The sequence below is a fragment of the Macaca fascicularis genome, chromosome 6, assembly GCF_037993035.2.
Source record: "Macaca fascicularis isolate 582-1 chromosome 6, T2T-MFA8v1.1".
Lineage (NCBI taxonomy): Eukaryota > Metazoa > Chordata > Mammalia > Primates > Cercopithecidae > Macaca > Macaca fascicularis.
The window spans coordinates 146,268,884-146,293,068 of record NC_088380.1 but is presented as its reverse complement, the minus strand read 5'-3'; the positions used below and the strand labels follow the sequence as shown (position 1 = coordinate 146,293,068).

The window sequence follows — 24,185 nt, the reverse complement described above, 5'->3', positions numbered from 1 at the left end:
GGAGGTTTTAGAGCAGAGGTGTAAGACTATGCCGCATGTGCTCACTTTGAACCGCTGTGTGTCCTGGGATTCATCATTGCTCCCTCTTGCCTTTGTGAGCCAATCTACAGAGTGGGAGTATCACCTCTGTTCTCCCCCAGGGCCAGTGGGAAACTTAATGTCATGAACGCTGAGAGAGCTAAGGTCCAAGGAAGGGCAAACTCACTACGAGGTTAAGGATGAAAGGCAGCTGTGCTCCACTCTTTCTACCACCATATTTGACAAACGAGGAAGGCTGAGGCACAGAACCCAGAAAGGCTTTGCCTGAGGTCCCACAGCGTAGCTGTCTCTAGAACCCAGGAGTAGCCTCCCTCTGCAGCTAAATGGGCTGAAGACACAGAATGAGCCCCCAGTTTCCCAGGACCCCCGCCAAACCCTCCCAGGAGATCAAGGGCCCAAACCCTCAACCAAGAGAGTTGGCCCAAAGCAGTGGCCCTTCCCACCTCCAGTCCTGCTGGCGAGAGCAGGGGAGCGGGCACAGCTGGGCCACTGGGCAAACATCCCAAGGAGACGCCTGCAAATGACAGGCTGACATTGGCCAAGATCCCCTGCAGCCTCTCTTGGCCTGATCCAAGTCCCTCTCCAGGCAGGGGCTCCCACTAGCCTCAGCCCTTGGAATGACCTTGGGCTCAGCAGCCTCTTTTTAGCACCAGCTGAGGTGGGTCCTGTAATGATAGTGGAACCCTGGCTCAGCCAACTGCCAGGGCTGAGTGCACTTCCTGGGTCTCAGCTCTCCTGAACAACTCTGTCCCCCTCCCCACTCTCCCTGTGGCAGCTGGAGGGAGTTGCAAAAACACACACCTCCCTCCCTCCCTCCTCATAGTCCTCTAACCATCCCTCTTAGATTAGAATCCAGTCTCCCCAGCATGGCCTGAAAAGGTCCTGCAGGAGCTGGTTCTGCTGCCCTCTATCCCATGCCCCCATGCTCTCCCACATCAGCCACAATGGCCTTCTTTCCGCTCCCTGAGTTCATTCCCACCTCAGGGCCTTTGCACCAGCTATACCCTTGGCTAGAATGCTCTTTCCCTAGATCTTTACAAGAGCCTCTTCTGCCACTCAGGGCTCAACTCCAACACTGCCTCCTGAGAGAGGCCCTCTCTGACCCCTGGCACTCCATCACACTCCTCCGTGGAGCACTGTAGCACTCAGTAGAACTGAAGCTCCCTTTTCTATGTGCTTACTGATTCCCTGCCCATCTCTGTACTAGGATGTAAGTTCAGTGAGGGTGGGGACTATGTCATGTTCACGGCTGTCTCCTCAGAGTCCAATGCAATGCTTGGCACAGAGTAGGCACTTTAAAAATATTTGTTAGATGAATAACAAGGATTATCATCATGCCTATTTGTGGCAGAGGCTAAGAGAGGTTGAGGAACTGCTCAGAGTCACACAGCTGGAAAGCAGCAAGGCTGAGATTCTGATGGAATGCTAGACTGTCAAAGAAATAATCTTACAGACCCTTTTTATGGTGGGATCCAAGCCAGGGACTGTGGGAAACCCAAGGACAGGGCTGGAGGTGGGGGCCCACCAGGGAGGGCTCCAGGGGCCAGCATGCTCTGTAAGACACAGTGGCAAGTGCATGGGTGCAGGACCTGAAAGCAGACATACAATGCAGGCATGGGGTTGGCACATGCACACATGCCCAGACACACACGCACGTGCACACACATGCACACACGTGCGTGCACACACATGCACACATACGCACATACATGCACACACTCACGTGCGTGCACACACACATGCATACACGCAGACACACATGCACACACGTGTGCACACACATGCACACACACAGACACACGCACACACACACAGAGGGAACTGGGCAGCCGCTAATGAGGCAATCCCCCTGATTTGCCTGGAAAGGTGGACAAGGCACTGGCAGGCCTAGGGGCAAGGTTAAGGGCAGTAAGATCTACATCATCGGGCATCCAGGGTCAAAACCATCCTGAGTATGCAGAAGGGACTGGGATCAGAGAAAATTGTTCTGGAATGTCAGTGTGGTGGCAAGGCTGAGACCACAGCTGACCCAGGGAAGCAAATCTAGGAGCACCAGGACCCTCATTTTGCTTCCAGTGGGCTAGGAGAAGTTGGGCACAAAAAAAACCCTCTCTGGCCTCATGTCCCCACGTGCACCATCGATCCCCAACCAGTTCCAAGTCCTGGACCTCTCTGTACACTTGATGGAGGATCCTGCCCCAGAAATCTCACAAATGTGTGCAACATTTAGACTATATCTGGAAAGGCTCAAAGCCCCCTACCCATCCTTAATTCCATACCCTAAACTGGACGATCTCCAAGGACCTGCCATCTGACATTGGATACTTGGAGAGAGTTCCATGAGGGCTATTTGGCAAATAAATCTTTCTTGGACCTATTCTCTGCCCCCTGGAAACCCACCCTGAACACCCCCATTGCTCACTACTCTTCCCCAAAATCCCTACCCAAAATTCCCTAGACCACCCAGATTTTAGCACATGAGCTAGCATCTTCAGACACACAAACACATGTGAACACACATGAACATACATGACACGCACAGACACTTAAAAGAGATGATCAGTGCAAACAGGTGGCATGTAGGGAGTGTTCATAACAGACCCTGAACAGCTATGCCCCTACTCCGCCGTGGGGCCTAGGATGGCCAGGCCTAGACTGCTCCAGGGCTCCACAGGACCTGCTAGGCCACTGGCAACATGGGCAGTAGGGTGCTGCCAGGAAGAGCCCTCAGCTGGGCCCCCCTCACCATGCTCTCTTGTAGCCTCTGCCAACCAAGAGGCCTGGAGTTAAGGATCTTCCCACCTCCAAGAGCTCCAGGCCCCCACCCTAAGCCCAGGCCGGCCTCCTCCACATCCCAACTGCCCAGGGAGATGCCCAGGATAATTTGGAACGGATGCTCACTCAGGAGCCTCAGGAACTTCCCAGATTCCACATCCCAAAATAACCCCAAACCCTCTTAACCCACTTGGTCTTCCCAGCTTGGACCGCCTTGTGCTGCAAGGGCCTCAGACTGGGACAGTCCAGGAGAGAGCGGGTCAGTGCCCCTACCTGTGTGCTCAGAAAGACCTGGCTCCAAATCCAAGCTCCGCTACCCACGAGCTGTGTGACTTCAGGAAAACTGCCCACCTCTCTGAGCTCGGTGTCCTCCTCCATAAATGGGAGATGCCGACAGCATTTGTCCTCTCAAGGCACCTGTGAGGACTAAAGGAGATGGCATGTGTTCAGTGCTCAAGGGAGGGCTGCTGCCTCCCAAAACCTTCTAGGGCCTGCAAGGAACCAAGCTGACTACCCCCAGAGGGGCCATGCCCGGGACAGCAGCACACAGCACAGGCCATTCAGCCGGGACCCAGTGGATATTCGTCCTTGGCAGCTGTCAGAGTAAGTTCTGAGGCAAGGGCTTCAGAAGCCCAGCCTGAGGGTAGAGGCAAATGAAAGACTCCCGTGGGGCCAGGAGGGGGACCACAGAGGGCACCCTCTCCCTTTCTCAAGGCAGCTGAGGTCCCTACTGTCCTACCCTCCTAACACCCTCACCCACGGCCAGGCTCACTCCTATCTTTCCATCTCAGGACACACAAATGTAGGGCAAGGGCCAGGAACCTATGCCTCCCTTAAAGATGCCCATCACCTTTCAGGTAATGCCAGTTTGGAGTGATGACCAACCCCCACCTGCTTTCCTTCTCTCAGTGTGACCACCAGGGAACCAGCCCTTGCCTTGGGTTCATGTTCTCATGGCCAGGCAAGCAGAAGTCCCCGGGCTGCATGCACAATGGCATCTTAACCTGCGTGTGCTCTGCTGGGATTCTCAGGGGCCCTTGGGGCTCGCTCCACAAAGGTCATTCCTGGACATCTCCCAGCTTGCTTCTCTCCCCAACCCCCCAGCCAACTGGTACCTTCATTTGCTTAGCATTTGCATACATCTGCATGCTGGTTGAAGAGCCCTTAACACTAATGAAATCCACGATGTCTGCTGTCAAATTTCAAATCATGTTTACAGCTGGTGACTCTATGCCCAACTGACTTCCCTACGGGTGAACCCTCAGTTATCAGGAACCACAAAGGACTAAGCTGTCTTGGTAAGAGAGTCCACAGCCAGAATGACCACTGGGCCACCTTCCTCCAACTTCAGAGGGCACTGGACTCACACTGCTTCAATCCACAGGCTCATGGAGCCCACAGGCTAACATAAGCCTGTGGGTTGAGAGTTGAATCCTGAGAGCTACAATGGACTGACCAAGTGCAAATCCTCTCAACCAGCCCGGCCTCGGATACAACACCTGGGCAAAGGCAGACCTGAGAGAGCTCCACCTCTGAGCAGCTCCCCACAGTCTGCTTCAACAGCCAAGAGACAGAAACCAAGATGCTTCCTCCTCCTTTCTCTCTGCCCGGTTTTCACATATCCTACACCCTCTAGGTCCTCACATTCTCTGTCCATGCCCCCCAACTCCTCTCCTTCTCTGCCTCCCCCACTGTGACCTTCCTCCCCACCCCCTCCCCAATCTCTGTGTTATATAGCTTCTCTTCATCTCTCCCTAGCCGAGTCCTCCCTTCCTCTCCCTCCTCTTCCTGTCCAGTCTTGTCTCCTCTTTAGGACTTCAGCTCAGGGTCTGCAGGTTGTGGCCTCCTTGATGAAAATACAACAGCATATGGTATGAAGTAAGCGGGAGTGAAAGGGGCTGTGCTGGGCCATTTCACTGTCACCTCCTCTCTCTTGCCCATGGCCCACTGAAGGGAAGTCAGGCACTCTAAAGCTTTACCCATCCATGGGCTGTACATGGGGCAGTAGAGAGACAGGGGACCCAAGAGTGACGCCAATATTTGTGCCCTGAACAACTAGAAGGATGGAGTTACCACTCAAGAAGGGAAACTGGGTGGAGCAGGTTTGGGGAGGAAGATAAGGGCAAGTTGAGGGGGGGCACCTGGCAGGCAGGAAAGTTGAGATGCTGTATAGGCTACTGGAGCTAGGGGGAGAGGTTGAGACTTGGGATTTAAATTTGGAGGCTGGCAGCACATAGGTGGTACTTAAAGCCACAAGACTGGATGGGATCTGTATGGAGGAGTGGAGATAGGGGAAAGAGCCTGTGCAGGGCAAGTGCTCGGGCACCCTGATATCAAGAGGTGGGAGGGGGAGAAGAGGAACCAGCAAAGGAGGCTGAGAAGGAACAATCCACAAGGTAGGAGGAAAACAGAAGAATGGGTGTCCTGGAATCCAAGGAAGATATTTCAAGGAAGAGGAAGACTGGACGTATCAAATGCTGCCAATAAGACTGAGAATTGACCACTGGGTGCAGCGACAGGAACGTTACTGATAATCTTGAGAGGAGAGTTCAGCGGAGTGGAGTCCAATAAGAGTGGAGTCAAGAGAGAGGGGAGGAGAGGATGTGGAGACAATGAGTCTAGACAACCCTTCTGGAAGTTTCTCTGCAAAGGGGAGGAGAGAGATGCAGCAGTAGCTGGCTGGAGAACACAAGAGACCTTTTTTTTTTCTGAGATGGAGTCTCTCTCTGTCATCCAGGCTGGAGTGCAGTGGCACAATCTCAGCTCACTGCAACCTCTGCCCCCTGGGTTCAAGCAATTATCCTGCCTCAGTCTCCTAAGTAGCTGGGATTACAGGTGCCCACAACCATGCCCGGCTAATTTTTGTATTTTTAGTAGAGACAGAATTTCATCATGTGGCCAGGCTGGTCTTGAACTCCTGACTTCAGGTGATCCACCTACCTCAGCCTCCCAAAGTGATGGGATTACAGGTGTGAGCCACCATGCCCAGCCAGAACCATTTTTAAGATAAAAGAAATAACAGCAAGATATCTGCTGATGGGATGCTCTAGCAAAGAGGAGGACCCAATGATGCAGGCGGGGGGCCTGCTGGAGTCATGTTCTCAAGCAGACACAAGGGGCCAAGATCTCTGCACAAGTGGAGGGGTGGCCTTAACCAGGAGCAGGAACGCTTCACCCACAGAACCAGAAGAAAGCAGAGCAGTGAGTGCAGACACTGGCAGACAGTGAGTATGGCGCTGGGAGCCTCAGGACGCTCTGACTGCTTATATTTTCTCAAAGATTATCCGCTGAAAGGAAGGATGGGAGAGGCGGGCGGGTGAGGGTAGAAGAGCAAGTGATGACCGGGTGCAGTGGTTTATGCCCATAATCCCAGCACTTTGGGAAGCCAAGGAGGGCAGCCGAGGAGGGTGGATCACTTGAGATCAGGAGTTCAAGACCAGCTCTGGCAACATAGTGAGACCCCATCTCTACACACACACACACACACACACACACACACAAAGAGCAAGTGTGAAAGAGTCATCTAGCATGGGGGAGAGGCAACAACCTCAGAACCTGTCCTGTGCCTGGTGGACTGCACTAAGGACCCACCTGAAGTCCAGAGTTCATGGGCTTGCACTGAAAGAACAGTCAGGACAGTGGTTTTCCTCAGCCCCATTCAGCTGCATGTGCAGGACTGGGGTAAGCCAGGCACTGGATTTAACCAGGGTTGGGGTTTTGCCAAGCAAGTGTGAAGAGGCAAAATGAAGTAAGGGAATTGGGGTCTGCAAGTTAGTGACAGGATTATCCTGGCTTCCACAGGGGCAACTGCCATCTGAGCTGGCCTAGCCCTGCTCAGGCCCCTCCCCTGCTGGTGCCTGAAGCCCACCATCCATTCCCTGCTGTGGGCTATGTGTGGCTCTTCTTTCTGCCCACATCTCAAAATGAGCTTCTGCAAGGGGGCCACAGTTGGGCCCACCAAATGAGCTTCCCACACACCACTCCTCTGGCCTGGAAAGTACCTCAGACCTCATATACTCAAAACCTCCATCTCCCTTCCCAAGCCACTACATGAGCTCATCCTTCCCAGTCTCCCCACCTCCAGTCAGACACAAGGGCCTATCCATTCTGATTCCTAAATCTCTCCCAGCTCCATCCCCTTCTCACATCCCCCACCAGCAACACCCTCCCAGCAGGGTCACCAAACCACACAACTCCACTCCCTCTATGTGCCACACGCAGCAGCCCCAATTCAGTCCCCCGTGTCTTGTGCTGGGCACTGCCACAGCCTCCTGGCTGGTCTCTTTCCCATGTGCTGGCCCAGTCAACCCCACTCCATCCTCCTCAGAGTGCCTTTCCAGCACTCCAAACTGCCTCATCATCCCCTCTTCAAAACCCTTCACTGGTTTTGAAGTGCCCTTGGGGAAAAGGCCAACCCCTCAGCCCACATTCCAGGCTAGCTGTAGCCTGGGCCTGCCTTCCTGTCTGGCCCCCCCATGCCCTCTCCCCTTGCTGTGCCTCTCACTACTTTCTCTGGGCCTCCCCTCTCCCATACCAACAGTACCTGTCTGAGTTGTGGTTCCCCCACCCCCAACCCTGAGGTTTCGAGCTCCCTGAAAGTTTGTGTCTGCTTCTCTGTTCTCCAGCATCTGGTCTGATGTAGGGGTTCAGTCAGATTTGCTGACCTGGTATGTAGATTACCAGGTAGATGAAGCTTCTGGAGGTAGGGAAGGGGGAGGAACAGAATTGAAATACAGGGACCCCTGAGCCAAGTGACCTAACTTACTGCCACCTACTACAGGACAAGCTAATAACAGGTGCCTCCCGATATCATGCACTGATAAGGACATGACATCATCTATGGGATATTCTTGCCCAAAAATGGTTAACTTGACTCTAATCACGAGCAAGCAAGAAGACAAATCCAGAATGTGAGATATACCACAAGCCTTCAAAATTGACAATGTCATAAAAAATTTTTCAAAAAAGCCAGGAATTCATCCAGATTGGAACACTAAAGAGCCATAACAACTAAATGCTATGTATGTTCCATGATCAAATTTAAAAAAAAAAAAAAAAAAAAAAAAGCTATAAAGGACTTTACTGAGACAACTAGAGAAATTTAAATATGGACGACATGTTAGGTTAAATTGGATGATTACTAAACTTCTTGAGTATGATAACAATATATTCTCTTTGTAGAAAAATATCCCTGTCTCAGGAAATTCATGCTGAAGTATTTAGAAGTGAAGTGTTATAATGTTGACAACTTACTTTCAAAAGGTTGAGAGAGAGAGAGAGAGAAACAAATGTGGCAAAATGTTAACAATTGGCAAATCTAGGTCTCTAGGTGAAGGGTATGTAGGTGGGTATTCACCCTACTATCAGCTTTGACAAGATAAAAAGTAAGGTGGGAGAAGGAAGGGAGTGGAGGGAGACATTCCGAAGAGAGGAGCTCAGGGGTTGGGATTTTGGGGCAGAAGTCAGAGGAGAGGACGTTCCTTCCCCAGGGCAGCCCACAAACCTGAGCAAGAAGAGCTGTGGGCCAGCCCTGGGCTGGACGCTTGAGTTACCCCAGGCCAGGCAGGCACAGCGCTGTAGTGGCTTACCAGCTGAAAAGGGGGCCAGACCGTGAGGAAGCAGACTCACCTGTGGGTAAACCGGCTTAGAGGGACAAGGAAAACAAGCCGGCCCCAGGGAGACTAGGGCAGGAACATGGGCCCCTCCCCCTCCATTGAGCTGTGGCAAGGAGCCAGGTCTGGCCCCAAGCCCACTCAACTCCCCCAAACACCCCTCGAGGGGCGACAGCCTAAGTGTATCCTCCTGTTCAGAGAGCCAGTCTAAATACGGAGCCTCAGACATAAGATGCCGCTCAAAACAGATTTTCCTGGAAAAGACCATCTGGCAAAGGAGGTCTAGAGCATCGTCTGTCACGAGAGGCAGTGTTGATCTCCTGCAAGCCAATGTCCGGAATGGGAATGCCTTGATCCCACCTCCCTAGGAAACTCCAGCTTAGTGCTTGTTTTTCCCAAGATCATCCCCTTGCCCAGATGGACAGGCACTCTATCCCACCTCCCACCTCCCTTCTAAGTTGTATCTCCAGGGAAGAAGAGGAGAGGATGGGGACACAGGTCTGAGTATCACAGTTCTGGCAAAGTGCAAATCCTCACTCTGCCACTTACTAACCAGGTGACTTGGAACAAGCAGTTCTACCACAAAATGGGAATAAGGGTAGTGCCTCCCTCTAAAGACTGTTATGAGGGTACTTAGCACATATGCTCCATATATGGAAGTTGGGTGAGGTAATGCCCCCCAGCTACTCTCTCTCTCTCAGTCCTGTCTACAGCAGGAAGTCATTCTTTCCAGCTATCTTTGCTCTCTCCCTTTAGGGAAGACCCTGGGAGGCACTACTAGTCAGGTCCGCTTGTGGAACATGCACCCCATAGTTGTCAGGCCAGGACAAGCTGCAGGAGAGAGGCCTCTCAGGGCATCCCTGGGCTGCAGGGTGCAATTCACCCAAGCATTGAGACTTCAGCCTCGCAAGAGGCACCAGTGAGGGAGGCCTTTCAAGGACAACCCAGTCATCCTCCTTTAGCTGAGCCACACCCACCTACTCACTCCACTGGGTGGGAATATTTTGGGGGCTCTGGCCAAACTCTAGGGACCTGCTATGTTTCCACCAGGACCAAACTTTGCAGTAGCCCCAATCAAAAGCCACTGCTTCCCAGCATATGTTGGGAAAAGGGGTTGCTGGGAGGACAGCAGGTACACTTTACTGATTCAGAGATCGCAGGCCCCAGAACTTGTAGCTTCCCTGGAAGACAGGTTCCTAACCTCCTGGGGAGAGGGTGGAAGAATGACAGAATGACTGCATCTGCCCTGGGCCACAGGTTGGGTTTGGAGGCAGTCCCAGCCCAGTGCCCCCCCCCACCCCCAACCACCATGAAGCGGCTCTTGTTTGTAGGATCTAGAAAAAGGAACTGGGGAACCCAGGAAAGTCCAAACCCAGGCTGCCCACCTGCCCTGGCCAAACCCTGAGCCCTCTCCCTGATCCCCATCAAGCTCAGCCCGGCCTATCCCCAGGCTGCCAGGAGTCTTAGGCCCTCTTCCATTGTGGCTGCTGCTTCTGCTCCCTGTTCTCTTCCTGGCCCCCCCAAGATGGCCCCAAGACAAAGGGGTGGGCTATGCAAAAACAATGCCCCCAATGATCATTCCAGGGAGTCCCTGCATCCTCTAGGAATATCTGAATACCTTCTCCGAGGAGGGGGCCCGCTGGGCAGTGTGGTCCCCAATCTGGACTCCCTCTGCACCTAGCCCCAGCAGCCGCTCCTGGGACTCCTCCCTCCCGCTGCCGCCTCGGCCATTATGTGCCTCCTCAGCCCTGCCTGCCACGCCCCCGTGCAAGCCCCCGCTCTAGCTGCAGAACCGAGGAGGCCTGGCCGCCAAGCCGGGCTGTCAAAGTTGGGAAACTGGAAACAGAAATAAATTCTCAAAGCTGCAGCCTCGTGAAGGTGGCTGCTGGCAGGCCCCGGTACCCAACGCCCCATCCCCGGCCACCAAGCTGCCACTGGCACCCCCCACGCACACGCGTACCCCGAGATTATACAAAAGCGGGGAGAGGGTAGTGGGCCGCGGAGCCGAGAGACAATCGGGCCGGCAGCCCCCACCCTCCCTCAGGCTGGGTTCGGGCTTTCCCGCGGCGCCCCCTCTCCCCGGCCCAGACCCGGCCAGCCCGGGCTTCCTCTCTCGGCCCCATCTCCATGACAACCGTATCCTTCTGATGCTCCAGACGCCGCGGAATTGATCTGGAAATGTAGCTTTGTTAGCGGACCCGGGCGGGCACCGAGGGCGAGGGCGGCGCCCCCCACCCCGCACGCGGCCCCCGCCCTGGCCGCTCCCGCCCCAGCCTGGCCGCCAGCGGGTAGGATTGGGTCCCGGAGCCCCGCGGCCCCACTCACAGCTGCTGGTCCCCGCCGCGGGTCCGGCCTCTCACGGCGGGGCCATCGGAGGCCGCCGGGCTGCCCGTCCCGCCCCGCCGCCGCCGGTCGGAGCTGCCCGCGCCGGCCCGCGTCCCTTCAGGTGCCGGAGCCGCGGTGTGGAGAGGCTGAGCGAGGGGGACGGACGGCAGGAGGGAGGGAGCGGAGCCGTGAGCTGGAGGAGGAGGAGGAGGAGGAGGGAGGAGCGGGAGGAGCGGGAAGGGCGGGGAAGGGCGGGGAAGGGCGGGGGCACTGCGGGCGCGCGAGCGGCGGGCGCGGAGCCGGGATTGGAGCACGGCCCCCCAGCCCTGTCCGCCCGCCGTGCGGTGCTCGCCCCGGGACCCCGAGGGTGCCGCGGAGGGCGCGGCCCACCCTGTCCCGCCCTGCCCCGCGCAGGCCCTTTAAGAAAGGGGGGGAGGGGAGCGCCCGAGGTTCCGCCCCCTCCTAGCCCCGCCGGGCCCCTGCTGTCCTCGAACCCCCTGCTAGATACAACCACCTCCGCCCCCTAGGCAGGACCCTCTGGCCTAGAACCTGAGCCCTCGGGACCCGCCAGGCCCTGGAGGTGGAGGGGGCGGGTCCTTGTTCAGGGAGTGACCCCTGCCCCCCAACTCCCTGACACACACTCCAGCCCCCGGGAGACCCCACCAAGAGAGGAGCAGGGAGTGCGGGGGACCAAGGTGAAGGATCTCAGAGAGGGAGACGGAGCCCCTGACACCTAGAGACAGACGGCAGGGAGACCTGGGCTGTGGGGTGAGAAGGAGCCTCGGGACAGAGTGGGAGGGGAGGAGGCCGGACAGAGGAGAAAGAGACAAAGGAGAAAGACCCTGAGGGAGGCAGGAGGGGAGGGGTGGGTCCAACCAAGAATCCACATCCCAGTGCCAGGTCAAGGGGAAGCCTCCCTGGGCAGATATAAGGAGACAGAGAGAGACAGAGGGTGCCCTGGGTAGAGGAAACCATCTCCCAAGCCACCTGTCCCATGGTGTCTCCCCAAGGTCAAGTCAAGGCCCTGAAGCCCCCCTCTCAGCCCAGGACTCTAACTGAAGAAGAGGGTTGACTGGCTGTACCTGGGCTAGCCTTTAAGAACTTCCTGGCTGTGAGGCACCTGCAGAGTAAGAGTCCGCCCCTCAGAGAGGTGTTAAAGGGCCCCCACTCACAGGGATCTAAGGAGGGGGTAGCAGGCCCAGTGCTGGGAGAAGGGAAATCAGGATAGAGTCAGGCCTGGCCACTGGAAGCCACTTTCTACTCCTCTCCCCTACTCCAGCCCCTGGGGGATCACCACACCCAGTTGCTTCCATCTCCAGACCTCAGCAGATGATCCACACTCTGCCCAGTGGGGCCTTGATCCTGCTGCGCTCGGTGAACTCCTATTGAACCCTCAAATTCCTCCTTAAATGCCCCTTCCTCCATGAAGGCTTCTCTGACCTTCTTTCCACCCGTGAACACACAGACATGGACTCTTCTTAGAGAGCAGGAAGAGGATTTGCTGACCTCTTAGGGTGGCAGTAATTGGAGGTATGGGGTCTGAGCTGTGTGTAGTCAACAGTAGGAGCTGGGACTTCATCAACCATGGTGACACCTCTGACAGCCAAGCATCTACCAAGTGCTGTTCATGTGTCATATTTAATTCTCAAAACATCTCAAAACCCATTTTACAGATGAGAAAACTGAGACTTGAAGAGCATAAGTCACTTGCTCACAGTCCCAGAAGGTCTAAATCTGTGAGCACAGCTGGTCAATTAAGAGGGCACTCAGACCACATCCTTCACTGCCCATCAAACCCTAGGACATTACCACAGAGCCCAGAAACAAGCAAGCCACTGTCTGTGCAGGTGCCCAGGATCTTAAAGGGCACAGAAGGAGCCTGGCTTCCCTGCTGTCCTGCATTCTGCCCCCCTGCCCTCTGCTACCTGTAGGTAGAGAAGGGTGGCGACCAGCAGGGGCTGTGGAGGGAAGTGCACGTGGCAGGGCTTAGATACCACACTTCTCACCCTTCGCACCCATGCCTTCAAGTCACAGCTGGATCACCTTTCTGGGCTCCTACTTCCTCATCTGCCAATGAGGATGGTAACAGGCCCCCTCTTGTGGGGCTAGGATGGGACCGAAAGAGGTGATGTACTCAAGACCTGGCACACAGATGCACTCAATGGGCCATGGCTGTTTCAGCTGTAATGATGACTTACTCATGGAATGCATTATTTAATTGTTGTCCACCGGATGGACTCTGAGCCCCTTGAAAGGGTTCACAGTGTATCCTCAGCATCTAACTCTCAGCATGGCTTAATAAATTACATGGAAGGAAAGAACAGGGAAACAGGAAAGGTAGACACAGCTGTCTCTCCAGCTAACCTGCACTGGGCTGGCACACAGAACCTAGTTTCAGCCCCCTGGATCTGTCCCCTGCCCTTTGTAGCTCTGGGAGCCTGTGGCAGGGGCAAGGAGACCCGGGTTCTCGTCCAGTCCCCCCGCCCCACACTTCCTAGCTGTGTGGCTATGGGCAGCTGTACCCTTTACTGAACCCTCCTTTCCCCTCCGTCAAGTGGGACTAGCTCCCAAGAGCTCAGAGGGCTGCCAGGAGGCCACAGGTGGGCTCTGTGTGAGTGTTCCGGGTGCCATGAACACTGGAGAGGGGAGTATTGTTACTGTTCCTTGTGGCTACCTTTGCCTTCTGAAAGACAGCAGGGTCAGGCTGGGAATGGTGGCTCACGCTGGTAATCCCAGCACTTTGGGAGGCCAAAACGGGCTGGATCACTTGAGGTCAAAAGTTCGAGACCAGCCTGACCAACATAGTGAAACCCCCCATCTCTACTAAAAATACAAAAATTAGCCAGGCGTGGTGATGCATACCTGTAATCCCAGCTACCCTGGAGGCTGAGGCAAGAGAATTGCTTGAACCCAGGAGGCAGAGGTTGCAGTGAACCAAGATCGTGCCACTACATTCCAGCCTGGGTGACAGAGCAAGACTCAGTCAAAAGAAAAGGAAAGAAAGAAAGAGAGAGAGAGAGAGAGAGAGAGAGAGAGAGAGAGAGGAAGGAAGGCAGGCAGGAAGGAAGGAAGGCAGGCAGGAAGGAAGGAAGGCAGGCAGGAAGGAAGGAAGGCAGGCAGGAAGGAAGGAAGGAAGGGAGGGAGGGAGGGAAGGAAAGGGAGGGAGGGAAGGAAAGGGAGGGAGGGAAGGAAAGGGAGGGAGGGAAGGAAAGGGAGGAAAGGAAGAAAAAAGGAAAGAAGAGAAAAGGAAAGAAAAGAAAAAGGAAGACAGCAGGGTCAGCATCCCCCTACCCAGGAGCCAAAATAGACTGTGTTTCCCCCATTCCTCAAGGGAAAGAAGAATGGGCAGCTTCTCCCTGTTCCTCCAAGTGACCTGCCTTTCCTCCCCCACTCTGCCTCCTCACCTGAGGGGGTCTCATAAGAAGCAGGTGCCAAGGCTGGACCAAAGACCCTTGCACACAGAGGGGCCTTTTCCCACAGTTTACTGCCTGGCCCTTGAATGGTCCCCAGGGAGGATGAAAGTTATGGGGGTGCCCGGCTGCACTGGGCATGGTCAGCACCTTGGGCAGGGACAGAGGGATCCACCAATTGAAGGGACTCATTTGGGTCCAACCCACAAGAGGCTTGACTCAGAGGCCCCTAAAACACCCAATTCTCCCATCTTGCAGCTGGAAGACTGAGGCGCAGGAGGGGCGACTGGGTAGGGATTCCCCAGGCCAATCCCAGAGAGTTCAATGAGCACCTACTGTGTTCACAGCTCTGTTGTAACCTGCCCCCGTCCCCAGCACCCCCACAACCCCAAGATGAAGACCCCAATTCACCGATTCTATGTCCCCTCTCCTGACACTTCCCACCTCAAATTTGATGTCCTAGGACCCCTCCCACACTCATACCCCCTCAACCATTTCTATTGACCTCCCTTTGCTTAGGCAGGCTCTCTGCCTGGGATGCCTTCCCCTTCACGCACCCTCATTTGGCTAATTACTTTCCACTCCCCAGCTACCATCCCATTTCTCTTTACCTATTATGGCAAAGCTCCTTGAAAAAGTTGTCCATGCTGGCTGTCTCCCATTCCTCTCTCTCGAAGGAACTCCAGTCTGGCTCTTATCTCCCTATACAGTCCACTGACACCACTCATCAAAGTCACCAACACAGTTGCTGAGTACAGATGTGTAGGCTGGGCACTGCACAAGGGTGCTGGGGTACACAAAGGATGGAGAGGTATCTAAAACCCAACCTGCTCTCCTTTCACCATGCTGTGTGTCCTGATGCAAGGCTGTATCTGTCAGGGGAAGAGATGCCTTTTTCTTTCTCCCTTTTTTTTTTTTTTTTTTTTTTTTTGAGATGGAGTTTCACTTTTGTTGCCCAGGCTGGAATGCAATGGCGCAATTTTGGTTCACTGCAACCCCCACCTCCTGGGTTCAAGTGATTTTCCTGCTTCAGTCTCCCAAGTAGCTGGGATTATAGGCACACCCACCCCAACCCAACCACCCACACCCAGCTAAACCCTGCTAATTTTTGTATTTTTAGTAGAGACAGGGTTTCATCATGTTGGCCAGGCTGGTCTTGAACACCTGACCTCAGGACACCCATCTCAGCCTCCCAAAGTGCTGGGATTACAGGCTTGAACCACAGCACCCAGCCATGGCCACCATTTTCTAAAGTTTGTACACGGTGCTAGACTGTGGCCTGGTCCTCAGTAACTGCCACAATGCTAAATCCAAAAGTCCATTCACAGGCCTGGTCTTAGATTCCTGACAGCATCTGATACCGTACATCCCCCCTTCCTCCTTGACATGCTTTCCTCCCTTGACTTCCAGGACTCCTCACTGCCATGTTTTTCCTCCTGCCTCTCTGGCTGCACCTTTTCATCTTCCTTTGCTGGTTTCTCTGTCCCTCTCTGACCTCCAACGCCAGAGCTCCCAGGGCTCAGTCCTCAGTCTTCTCCATCTCACTCTTGCCCATGATGACCCCAGCCCAGCTTCAAAGCCCAGCTAAACCCTGAAACTTCTCGGTGTGTGATTCTCCAACCTGGACCTTTCCACCTGAGATCAGACTCTAATACCCAAGTGCTGATCTGAAGTTGCCACCAGGATATCCAAAAAGCAGTTCCGTCTTAACCCAACCCAAACTGACCTCCTCTTCCTCTCTGCAGTAAACATCACGACCACAAGGCTAGGCTGGTCTCAAATTCCTGGGCTCAAGTAATCCTCCTGCCATGGCCTCCCAAAGTGCTGGGATTACAGGCATGAGCCACTGCGCCCAGACTCAAACCAAGTCTTTATACAGGCCACAAAATCCCATAAGATCTGGCCCCCACCACTCCTCTGACCTCATTCTCCTGCAGACACACCGGCCCCCTCCCTGTTCCTCCAAAGCACCGGGCACACTCCCACCTCAGTGCCCGTGCTGCTCTCTGCCTAAAACACTCCTCCCCCTGGTATCCGCACCGCCCACCCCTCACTTCCTTCAGCTCTCTGTTCCAATGTCAGCTTTTCTGACCACTCTACTAAAATACTACCCCCTCCTTCATCCACATCTCCCATTTCCCCACCTTCTTTTCCTCCATAACACATATTTATATACCACATGCTTGTCCTTTCTGGGAATGGTCTGTGTCCCCACCGCTGCTGCCATCACTAGGCCCTAGGTTCCATGAAGGTAAGAATTTTCCTCTCTCCCTTGTAGATTCCCGGGGGGGCTGGAACAGCACCAGGCACCCAGTGGGCATTTAGTGAAGCACTCATATAATGAGTGCCCACTATTCCTAGTTTGTTGAGTGGGTTTCTTTTTGTTTTTGTCTTGTTTTGTTTTTTGTTTTGCTTTTACAGACATGAATACCCAGGCTGGAATGCAGGGTACATGATCTCGGCTCACTACAGCCTTGACCTCCCAGGCTCTAGCGATCCTTCCTTAATAAAGGAAGAAGTCAGCTGTAAATACTAGAAGGGCTTTGAAACACACAAACAAACAAAACCTGGTGTGTGACTGCAGCTGGCTGGTGGGTAGGGCTACTTCAGCCAGGTGTTCAGTCAGGGAAGGCCTCTCTGAGGAGGTGCCCCCAGGCCAGGCAAGTCGGCCTCCATCACAGCACATGTCACACTGTGTCATGACTGTCTGGACTGGACACTCCATGAGGGCAAGGACCCTGCACACTCCCTCTCAGTCCCCAGCACCTCCCTGAGCCCACGGCCTGCATGAAGTTGGTATCCAAAGTGATGAATCAAAGAATGAATGAATGAGTGAGTGGCCAGGGACAAACGCATGCCTGGGCGGCGACCCTGACGGGCCCACAGTAGGGAAACCGTGCAGTCGGGAGCTGGGGCAGGGAGCCAAAGAGGCCTGGGGAGGATTCCTGGAGCCCCAGGTCTGGTCTGCAAATGAGGACAACATGACTCACCACTCCCATGTTAGCCAGGAGAGAGCGTGGGGAGGACTCACACTCCTTGCTCACTGGACAGCCCTGGCAGTGGGGGCCAGCAAAGTTGAGGTAAGGGGCCAGTCACCTGGAGAAGAGCAAGGCCGCGGGCTGGAGAAAGAGAGATTGCCCAAGCTCTGCGAGCTGCCTGTGCAATCCCTCCCCCAGCAGACGAGCCCTGGCCAGTATGGGGCCAGGGCTGGTGGACAAAGCCCCACAGGAGTGCCAGGGACTTGCAGTGCCGAGAGCCAGCCGGCCGTCGGCCCAAGGCACAGGCAGAGCCTGGCCCAGAACAGCATCTAAGGGCTTTTGTGGGCCTCCGGGAGCCTGTCCAGGAGAGTCCCGGGAACTGGCTGGGGTGGTATGGGGTGGGCAGCCCGCGCTTCCGGAGGTCCAGCTGGCCGTCCGGGCCTGGGTTGATGGGGGTGAGGGGGAGAAGCCCCTTGTGCCCCCCCAGTCTCTACCCTAGTGGAGGTCACCCCAACCTGTCCCAGGAATTCGCACTGCTAGAATTAGAGGGGCCAGCCCGTCCCATCACCCGCACTGAGGCCCAGGGAGCAGGGCACGCGGCGCCTTTAGGGTTGACTTCGGCTTGAAACTGACCCTCCCCTTAACCCACGCGTTCCTCCAAGAAGCTGGGCGGGAGAGAGGAGGGCAAACCTTTTTCCAAAATGAAGGGACACGGGACATGTCGAGTCCTGCCCAGGGAGGAGCGGCCAAGCCGGGAAGGTTCCCGCAGGGCGAGTTCGGGCTGGGGGAGGCGGGCCAGGCCTGGGGGCGGGTTGTCGAGGGGGCGTGGGGGTGCTCTCCGCCTCCCTCTGCTGGCCAGATGCAGAATTTCCAGAGCCCCTGTGTCTCAGCGCCCAGCACTGCCCGGAGTCCTCGGCGAAGCGCAGCCCCGCTCGCCCGCACTCCGAAAGGAAGCGAATACAGGTCATATGAGTCATCCTCCTGCCGCAGCACCAGGCCCAGCGACACCCCGAGTCCAGCCGCAGGCACTCAAAAATCATCCTCCGCGTCGGGATCCCGCCAGTGCTGGAAGTCTCCTATCCGCTCCAACCCGGGTATTTCCTCAACTTTGCCCAGGCTGTCTCCGAAGGCCGTGGCGTTACACAACACGGATGGAAAACAGGCTCCCCAACTATCCCATGGTGATCCAGACCCCCGCTTCCTGGTGCCAGAGACCATAGAGAATTGAGGGGAGTTCACGTACGGGTCCCCGGACGGCGGGAAAGGTCAGGGTCTAACTGGCCGAGATCCAAGAGGCCGCCCCGCCCAGCCCCTCCCGGCCCTAGGAAGGCAGCGACGGAGGCTCTTTTGGGGTCGGGGCGCCACCTGCTGGTGTTTCTGGAAACTGCACCCGCGCCACCAGGCGGACTGCCTGGCTGGGAGAGAACACCAATAAACCCTGGTCATGGCCGCTGACTGCTGCTGAGAGTGTTCTGTGAGCCAGGCTGGTGCTGAGCTCTTGGCACACATGACCTCATTTCACCCTTACAGCACTCCTATGAAGTGGACATGATTGCCGTTTTACCTATGAGCACACTAGCTCAGAAAGTTCAGAGCACCCCTAGTAAGTGGCAGAGCCCAGGCCCCTCTTCCTGGTATGTGCTGGAACTGGGCTTTCTGTTGCACTGGGGCGTGGGGGTGGAGTGGGGGGAGGAACTCAGGAATGAGCTCTAGGAAGGAGGTCTCCCCGTTCCTACTCTCACCCCAAGCTTGGGCAGAATCCATCTCAGCTTAGCCTGCAACTCAGGCATGGTAGGAGTCCTCGGGCTTGTTTGCCCCATTCATGCCCATGTCCTTCTCCGCTGACAGCTTGAGAGCACTTCTAGGACAAGGCCAAGGCAATCTGTTTTCATGCCACCTCCATCCAGCACTGCTAAGTGAGTGCCCTCAGCCTCTCTCACTTGGGATGACCACTAGGGCCACACCCCCCACACACCCTGCAGGCCCCAGCCAGCTGCTCCTCACTCCCGGTTCGGGAGCTCGGGGAGGTGTACTGTAAGTGGTTGTGCGAGTGACAGAATCCCAACTCAAACTGACCAGTGAAATGGGGCCTCTCTCAGTGGAAAGTCAAGTTCAGGAGTAGGTCAGGCAGTACAGAAGAGGCTCTCAAATGTGGCCTTTCTATACATCTGTAGCCCAGTGTTCCTCTGCATTGCCTTCATTTCCAGGCAGGCTCTTCCAAAAACAAGTTAAGATGGCTAAGGCAGGTCTGAGCTTATCTCCAGCTTTGAGGGAAGAAGCCATCCCCATCCCAACAGTGCAGTGCGAGCGGAAGTCTCAGGACTCAGTCTCATCGGCCCAGTCTGGGCAACACGGCGAAATGTGAAATGCTCCCAGCCCTGAACCAATGACTGAGTCACCAAGAGTCACTGCCCCTTTGAAGTAAAGCCTGGAGTCGGCCTCAGGTGATCCACCACATGGACTGACTGATGGTGGGTGGGGATTTGTCCCAAAGGAAAACGGGGGAACGTTTCAGGAGAACGGGGACAGCTGCTGCACAGCCAACAACTCTAATGTCCATGACACTTGGGCACACCAGAAAGCCACCTTTTCTTGACCCTAACCCATTTAAAACATTTATTTATTTTTAATAAAGCGAAGTGGGGTCTTGCTCTGTCCCCAGGCTGGAGTGCAGTAGCAGTGATCTTTGTTCGCTGCAGTCTCAACCTCCTGGGCTCAGGTGAGCCTCCCTCCTCTCCGCCTCCCGTGTAGCTGGGACTACAGGTGCTCGCCACGACACCTGGCTAATTTTTGTATTTGTTGTAGAGATGGGTTTTCGCCATGTTGCTGAAGCTGACCTCAAACTCCTGGGCTCAAGAGAACCTCCTGTCTCAGCCTCCAGAAGTGCTGGGACGACAGGTGTGAGCCACAGCGCCCAGGCTATTTATTTGAGACAGGGTCTCACTCTGTCACCCAGGCTACAGTGCAGTGGTGTGATCACAGCTCACTGTAACCTCAAACTCTTGGGTTCAAGGGATCCTCCTGCCTCAGCCTCTCAAGTAGCTGGGACCATGGGTGTATGCCACCACTCCTGGCTAATTTTTAAATTTCGTGTAGAGACAGGGTCTCCCTGTGTTGCCCAGGCTGGTCTCAAACTTCTGACCTCAAGCAATCTTCATACCTCAGCCTTCCAGAGTGCTGAGATTATAGGCATGAGCCACTGCACCCAGCATCTAACCCATTTTTAGATTGGAGACCCGTTCCCACATTATCATACTTCCTTCCTTCATTCATTCAACAAATATATATCGAGTCCCTACATGTACCAAGCACTATTCTAGGTGAGCTATATCAGTAAACAAAAAAACACAAAAATCCTTGCTCTTCTGAATCATGCTTCCAATGGGGGTGGGAGGAGAGAAGAAACAAACATAATAAATAAGTGAAGTATATAATATTATAGACAGTGACAAGCACCACAGGGAAAATAGGCCATGAGGAAGGCAATGAGGGCCGGGCACGGTGGCCCATACCTGTAATCCCAGCACTTTGGGACGCCAAGGCAGGCGGATCGCCTGAGGTCAGGAGTTCAAGAGCAGCCTGGCCAACATGGTGACACCCCGTCTCTATTAAAAATACAAAAATTAGCCAGGCATGGTGGTGCGTGCCTATAGTCCCAGCTACTAGGGAGGCTGAGGTGGGAAGATTGCTTAAACCCAGCAGGCAGAGGTTGCAGTGAGCCGAGATAGCACCACTGCACTCCAGCCTGGGCAACAGAGCAGACCCTGTCTCAAAAAAAAAAAAAAAGAAAGAAAGAAAAAAGAAAAGAAAAGGAAAAAGAAAGAAAGAAAAAAAGGAAGGAAGGGAAGGGAAGAGAAGGGAAGGGAAGGGAACGGAAGGGGATGAGGAAGGTAGACAGGGTGAGAGGTGTTCCCACTTTAGAGTGTTATCAATAGGCACTTTGAAAGGATGAAGTCGAACAAAGACAAGAAAGAGGTAGGCTGAGCTAGGTGGCTCACGCCTGTGATCCCAGCACTTTGGGAGGCTGAAGCGGGAAGATCACCTGAGCTCAGGAGTTTGAGATCAGCCTGGCCAACATGGTAAAGCCCGTCTCTACTAAAAATATAAAAATAATTAGCCAGGCATGGTGGTACACGCCTGTAATCCCAGCTACTCAGGAGGCTGAAGCAGGAAAATCATTTGAACCCAGGAGGTGGAGGTTGCAGTGAGCCAGATCACGCCATTGCACTCCAGCCTGGGCGACAGAGCAAGACTCCATCTCAAAAAAAAGGGGGTGGGGGAATTTGTCATGTAGACATATGGCAGGGGAGATTTCCAGGAAGGAAGAAAAGCCAGTGCAAAGGCCTTGGGGTGGGAATTTGCGGGGCATGTTCATGGACCAGCAAGGAGCAAAGGGAACAGGGAAGGATGTGGGAGGTGAGAGCAGGGAGGGAGCAGGGGCCAGATGATGGAGGGCCTTGTAGGCCATGATGAGGACTTTGGCTTTGACTCTAAGTGACATCAGGAGCCACCGAAGGTTTGGGCCAGAGAACTGATTTGATCTGACTTCTATTTTTAAAGTGTCCCTCTGGCTGCTGTGTTGGGGATAGACTGGAGAGATCAGGGCCAAACCCAGTTAGGAGGCCATCGAGATGTCAATTAGCAATCTAAGCAGAGATATCAGAGTGGCAGACAGAAAATTCTAAGTGGAGATACACACTGGGGATGAGTGGGTGAGGTCACCACAGGAGTCGGGGAGGGGCGTGTCACAGGACCAAGAATGGACCCCTGAGGCCCTCCCACATTAACAGCTGGGGGAGGCCAGCGCAATGGCTTACACCTGTAATCCCACCACTTTGGGAGGCAGAGGCGGGTGGATCGCTTGAGGTCAGGAGTTCAAGACCAGCCTGGGCAACATGGCAAAAACCCGTCTCTGCAAAAAATACAAAAATTAGCCAGTGTGGTGGTGCATGCCTATAGTTCCAGCTACTTGGGAGGCTAGGGTGGTAGGATCACTTGAACCCAGGAGGTCGGGGCTGCAGTGAGCTGAGATCATGCTACTGCACTCCAGCGTGGGCGACAGAACAAGACCCTGTAAAAAAAAAAAAAAAAAAAAAAAAAAAAGGCCAGGCGCGGTGGCTCACGCCTGTAATCCCAGCACTTTGGGAGGCCGAGATGGGCGGATCACGAGGTCAGGAGATCGAGACCATCCTGGCTAACTCAGTGAAACCCCGTCTCTACTAAAAATACAAAAAAATTAGCCGGCAGTAGTGGCGGGCGCCTGGGCGACTAAGCAAGACTCCATCTCAAAAAAAAAAAAAGAGCTAGCGAAAGGGGAAAGGGGAGAAACAAGAAGAGGGACTGAGAAAAAGCATCCATGCAGAGAGGCAGAGGAAAAGCAAGAAATCCTGTAAGCCAAACAAAGAGACAATATCAAGGAGAAATGAGACTGAGCAAGTCAGATGCTGCCGATGAAATCAAGTGAAATGAGAGCTGAAAATCTCCCTTGACTTTAGCAGCATGGAGGCCACTGGGGACCCTGACAAGAGCCATTTTTGTGGAAAAGACTGAGGAGAACTCAACAGCAGGGTTATGAAATAACAGTTAACAAGTAGCCTGGGCAACACAGCAAGACCCTGTCTACAATTCACAAACTTCAGAGCAGCACTACTCATGACAGCCAAGAGGCGGAGACAACCCAGCGTCCATCGACAGATGAATGGGTTAACAATATGCGCTACATCCGTACAATGGAACATTGGCCTTAAAAAGAAAGGAAACCCTGACACCTGCTACAACATGGACGAATCTGTTTTGAGACAGGGTCTTGTTCTGTCGTCCGGGCTGGAGTCCAGTGGTGCAATCACAGCTCATTGTGGCCTTCAGCTCCTGGGCTCAAGCAATCCTTCTGCCTCAGCCTTATAAGTGGCTGAGACTGCAAGTACGCACCACCCTGCCCAGCTAGTTTTGTTTTTTGTTTTTTTGTTTTGTTTTGTTTTGTTTTTTGTTTTTTGTTTTTTTATTTTTGTAGAGACAAGCGTCTTACTATGTTGACCAAGCTGATCTTGAACTCCTGGGCTCAAGTGATCCTCCCACCTCCACCTCCCAAAGTGCTGGGATTACAGGTGTGACTGTGCCCAGCCAGATGAATCTTGAAAATGTTAGGCTAAGTGAAATAACTCAGACATGAAAGAACAAATACTGTGTGATTTCATTTATATGAAATATCTAGACAAGGCAAATCATAGAGACAGAAAGTATGAGAGACATGACCAGAGGCAGTGGTGAGTTCTCATCTAACGGATGGAGTTTTTGTTTGTGATGATGAAAAAAGTTCTGTAAATATACTACATACTAGTGATGATTATATGACATTTTGAGGGTACCTAATGTCACTGAATTATACACTTAAAAATGATTGAAATGGGCCGGGCACGGTGGCTCACACCTGTAATCCCAGCACTTTGGGAGGCTGAGGCAGGCGGATCATGAGGTCAGGAGATCGAGATGATCCTGTCTAACACGGTGAAACCCCGTCTCTACTAAAAATACAAAAAAGTAGCCGGATGTGGTGGCGGGCACCTATAGTCCCAGCTACTTGGGAGGCTGAGGCAGGAGAATGGCGTGAACCCGGGAGGTGGAGGTTGTGGTGAGCCAAGATCGCGCCAGCTGCACTCCAGCCTGGGCGACAGAACAAGACTACGTCTCAAAAAAAAAAAAAAAAAAAAAGTTAAAATGGTAAATCTTGTGTGTGTGTGTGTGTGTGTGTGTGTGTGTGTGTGTGTGTGTGTGTGTGTGTATTTTTAGTAGAGACGAGGTTTTACCACGTTAGCCAGGATGGTCTCGATCTCCTGACCTCATGATCCACCCGCCTCGACCTCCCAAAGTGCTGGGATTGCAGGCGTGAGCCACCGCGCCCGGCTTAAAATGGTAAATCTTATGATATTCTACCACAATAAAAAAATAAATAAAACCAAGTGACCTTCAAAAACTAGTCGGGGCTGGGCGCAGTGGCTCATGCATGTAATCCCGGCACTTGGGGAGGCTGAGGTGGGAGGACTGCCTGA

At 54.1% G+C, this 24,185-nt stretch overlaps 1 protein-coding gene across 7 annotated transcripts in view; it reads right to left on the bottom strand.

Moving 5' to 3' along the window:
• PSD2 (pleckstrin and Sec7 domain containing 2) overlaps positions 1 to 17,922 on the bottom strand; it is a 55,569-nt gene extending 37,647 nt beyond the window's left edge. For 2 of the 7 annotated variants that reach the window (XR_012414164.1, XM_073994408.1), the window contains exons 1-2: positions 10,752 to 10,919; positions 3,088 to 3,240 (exon numbers count right to left, since the gene is read on the bottom strand). The gene's annotated coding sequence lies outside the window, so the exon portion shown is untranslated. Of the gene's footprint in view, positions 1 to 3,087; positions 3,241 to 10,044; positions 10,134 to 10,751; positions 10,920 to 17,151; positions 17,311 to 17,829 lie in introns of those variants that run through there. The other 5 variants (XR_012414165.1, XM_065546868.1, XM_073994410.1 and 2 more) reach the window with 4 other exon arrangements.
• Between the last annotated feature and the right edge of the window lie 6,263 nt (positions 17,923 to 24,185).